This window comes from Myripristis murdjan, chromosome 14 (genome assembly GCF_902150065.1).
Source record: "Myripristis murdjan chromosome 14, fMyrMur1.1, whole genome shotgun sequence".
NCBI classification, from domain to species: Eukaryota; Metazoa; Chordata; class Actinopteri; order Holocentriformes; family Holocentridae; genus Myripristis; species Myripristis murdjan.
In genome coordinates, this window is record NC_043993.1 from 34,555,976 (window position 1) to 34,560,836 (window position 4,861).

The window sequence follows — 4,861 nt, forward strand, 5'->3', positions numbered from 1 at the left end:
ATTAATTAATTAATTTAATGTGTGTGTGTGTGTGTGTGTGGGGGGGGGTTTACAGTAATATTTTGCTAATTTTTTCCTCACTTCATGAATCCAAATTCTTGAGATTCTTGACATTTCTTGAGGCTGCGTTCAGACAAATTTCACCGCCGTTTAAACTCTTCCTCATTTTGCTGAAGACCCTCTTCACAGAACCTCAAGCCGGACCACCACTTGGAAAGCTTAGAAAGTCACAGTTGTCATTATGGATGTTAAAAACCGATTTCATGTCTCTCGCTCACCAACAAACAAACAAACACATTTTTAAAAAGTTACAGATTTTTTTTTAAAAAAGTGAAAAACAGGAAAGAACAAAGCGACAGCAACCTCACATCATGTGACCACAAACCCCAAGTCACATGTCATAGAACTGAGCTATAAGAATAAAAACAATACTCATTTTTAACCAACACTTGAAGCTCTCAGTCAGTGTTTTTTGTATAAATACACACATGGTTTTATTAGTTTAATTAGGGCTGGCTCCTGAACGTCAAATCATCCACCACAGACCAAAGACTGGCTGGAATTTTCAAAGATTTATTTAAGATTAGCAGCAGCTTAATTTGCTCAATAATTTAACTGTTTTCATTTTGAATGCCTCAAAATTAGAGCTTCATTTAAGCAGAAAGAATTTTCTGCTGGCTCTATAAAGTCTCACTCCAACCAGTGGAAATGCACCCTGTGTTGCCAATTCAAACTGGCTGGCAATTCAAATCTTTACACAGATGTTTAAATGCTCACAAATAATCTTGTATATGCATTTGACTGTGAGAGAGTTCACTTTTCTTTGATTATAATAGCTTAAACGTGTGTCAGTGCAAAAAAAAAAAAAAAAAGAATAGTCGTGTTGTTGTATTGAACAGCTGAATCTGGCCTGACTGAGCCACAACAGCTCCAGTTTTATGGTATGCAAATCTGAAATATAATAAGCCAAGTCTAGAGAAGATATGAACGAGAGGAGCGATGTTATCCCTCCTCTGTCATGTCCTCAATGCCTCATCGGGTGTTTGAGACCATCAGTGAATGGGGGAGGAGGGGCTCAAGTGTGAGAAATCAGGCGCATCGCCGGATGTCAATCTTTCTCACTTCCCCGTCCTGGACGTTTCCCAACGCGCTAACAGCACTGCGGGAAAATTCTCGGCCCAGTAGGTCACCTGCACCTGTTGACTTTTTTGTTCGTCTTTGTGCATTGCCCTCTTTCACAGGTTGGTTAAGAGTATGTGTACATTTACACAACAAGACATGGGAGGCAGAAAAGAAGCCTCCACAGAGAGTCTCAGCGCTGGTTTATGGGAGCCCGGGGCCTGCCCTCAGTCCTGCAGCCTTTCACACGTCTTGCTCCCCGCCTCTCCAGTTACTTCCACTGTCCTCCGGTAACAAAGACCCAACTGACTGCCCTCTCCTTCCCAGACCCTATCAGTGTGGATCCACCTGAGATTTCCCCAGCACTATCTTTCCAAGATCTATGGAAATCAAGTGTCTTGTATATCCTTGTAAATGAGGCTGTCCCTAATTAAAATAGAGCGCTCAGTGTATCCAAAGTGACTCATGTTAATTCTGTAACTCTAGCTACTTCAGAGCTTGAAAAGCAGGGTTTTAGACTGTGTGTTTCTGTTTTCTGTCCAGAAAAGCCCCAGAGTGAGACTGTACTTCTTTGGTTTGAATGCACTAAGTGGACAAAGTCTACAGGGCAACAGGGGCTTAATCCTATGGCAGTTTGCAAATTCAACTTGTCATCCTTTGCAAAGTGGCTCGCAAACAAAAGAGTTTGCTTGTCAATAACCCTTTTTACCCGCGAGACCTATTCCTATCTAGAATTCCTATCCGTTTTTTCATTGGAAAAAAAATCCCGCCTTGTCAGTTTTTCGGCGCGGTTTCAGTGCAGAATTAGGAATTATGACACGTTCAGTGATGAGACAAGAGAGTTTTAATTTAAAACTTCACACCTCACTCATACCAAGAGCAGTGATCTAAGATTATAACTGCGGCATTCAAATGGTATAGTCCCTAAAAGGTATCAGGTATGTGGCGGAGGTGACCCTCCTTGATTTATTCACCAAAGACTCATTCTACTGGCATTTGATACTTGTCAGGTGTTAATCTCAAACCCCCTACAATGGGCTGACATTTATTTGTGAAAAACACTTTGTGCTGAACATTTTACAATACTTCTCTTTGGTTTACTACGTCCCCTCCATCACTTCCAGGATCTCGGACTTCCTCCTTCTCCTGTGTTTCTGCTCCTACTCCTCCTCACTGTTCTGTCCCTCCCATCCGCCCCCCCTCCCCTCCCCTCCATCCTCTCCAGCCCACCTACCCCCTTTCCCCAAACACTGATCTCAGATTAAGTTGAACACTATCCCCGGTAAAGTTTGCACCTGCTTCTTTCCGCCAGTTCCTTCCAGGGCTTCAGCAGCAGCAGCTTTCCGCCCTCTCTGCTCTTCTCATCCGAGGGATCCCCGTCCCAGTATTTTAAAACAGCCAACACCAACAGCAAGAGCTAAGGATCTGGGTGTTTTCTGGACTGCGATTGCTGCGGCTTGGTGATCCTGTGGAGCGGGAATCGAAGGAGAGGTGCTCCTCTGTCTGGACGCTCTCTCTCTCTCTCTCTCTCTCTCGCTCTCTCTGTCCCACACCTGTCCTCTCCTCCCATCACCTCGGCGACGACCACCCCCCTCTTGCCTCTCTTCGCCCCCCTTCCCCGCCCTCAGCCCGCACCACCACTCTGAGAGTGGTCCCCTGCTGGATGTGACACTGCTGTGCGGACGCTGCCTGGTCAGACTGCTGAGGTGCTGGATGTCCGTCTTCTGAAGGCAGGTGAGTTCATCATCTCCTCCACAGCTCTGGACATCACCAGCCGTTTGTCACTAACCCTCTGTGTTACGTGCCAACAAAAGCTGGGACTTTGATTAATCATCACTTGTAGATACAGGGAAGACAGAACATTTGGGCCCCTTTATGACTCCTTTGAACATAAATGGTTCATATAGGCATCTGTTGAATACTTACTAAGCTTTATGTTGCCAGCAGATCATTTCTTAAAAGAATTCCTGGTTAAAATCTATGAGGACAGACAGTCAAGTATAGGCTTTGTTTTCAGCAGTGCAGTTATAAAAACAGTTTAAATACGTAGAAAGATAAGATTTACTGATTGTGAATTGGTCTCATTTTTGAGTCTCAAGCTGAAAAAAAAAAATACAATAAAAACATCCTTGTTGGTGAAGTACAAGCTGCAGTGAATGAATTAGTTTCCAGTTTGGATTGAAACCAGTAGGAAATTTTGAATGTGACCCCAGACAGACAGAGAGAAAGAGAGAGAGAGAGAGGGAGGAAAAAAAAAAGCCGTTCAGGTGTCCTGTTCACCCTTTAAGTCCCAGCGGCTTTATCTTAATTGCCCTGCTAAAAAGCATAGAGTAAATGCCTGTGAGATAAGATGGTTAACCGTAGGAGCCAAAAGGGCAATTGTGGTAATCTCTCTGTTGACAATGTATGATGGCAGGGTGATGACAATACAGTGGTCCTCTCTCACCAGGGCCCACTAACCGTGGCACACCTGAGTACAATTTGTCATTATGCTGGGTTGTGTTCACACATTACAGAGATGACATGAAGATTAGAAAGAGGAGTTTTCAATTGAGCCCCAAATACCTCATGTATCATCAGCACTATTACGTTACACATCAAATGCAGTATCTTGTCCTCAAGTCTGTAGGCTTTCAGTGCTTAAACGTTGATGGGTTTCACTCCGAAATATTATATATCCATAACTATTAAACACCTGAGTTGGTATTTCTGAAAACACACATGATTGCACTCCAAGAACAGGTATTTTGTTGTTTGGATAGGTCTAAAAACAGTGAGATTTTACCTTTCCATCACCAATCATGTTCATGTGACATACATTTTCTAAGGGGTTGATGTGGTGGTGATGCTAATAAAATGATGCACACTGTAGTCATTACAGTGTAAACCTTGCTTTGTGGCTCCTGTCAACTCTGTGTGCCGGAGTCACAGTGATGCATAGAAAACTGGCAGGGGAATTTTAAAATTCAATGAAACTGTAATTTGAGCTTTGAGATTTCCTGCTGTTTGATTTAACAGTAACATTTTAAAAGCCATATGGTGACTGCTACATGTGCCAACTTGGCTGTACACTCAAGTTTGGCAATGGGAAGTTTGCCAAACTAGGCACTGAACAGCCCCTAAGGGCCACTGCAAAGACCTTGGCAATTCAAACCTACTCACTTAAAGCCATTAGTGCCCCAGTGTTTACGCTCCTCTCCCTTTAGCCAACAAGGCATGGATGGCTCCCAAACTGAAGTGGTAATGAGGTCCTAAGCAGCTCCTGGCCGCAGACACAGAGACGCTCGAGAAGAGCGGGCCAGCTGGGTCGACTGCAGGGAACCTAGGCACAGAGAGGCCCCTAGTCCACTGTTGACCACTCACATGGGACTCTAAGGCGAATGTGATCCTGACACATTGTTCTGGCATGCATAATAGGGCCTTTTCAGGGCTTCTCAGGGGAGACCTGGGAGCCTGATCTTAAAAAAGTTACGTGACGTTGGTTTGATGGCTCTCTCTCTCCTCTACTTTTGTCTAACGCTCTTGTTTATGAGAAATCGTCTTATGACTCATTTCTGCCTTTGGCTGCAAACAAAATGAATGAGCTTGAGTAAGTAACATTAGTCCCTCTGATTGACTCCTGTGGTGTTACTCACCAGGTGATGAAGTGATATCACGACTCGTCAAACGGTTCCTTCTTCATGAGTCACAATGTCATCTCTCGACTCATTTAACCCCTGCCCTTTGCTTTTGTTCTTTTAGG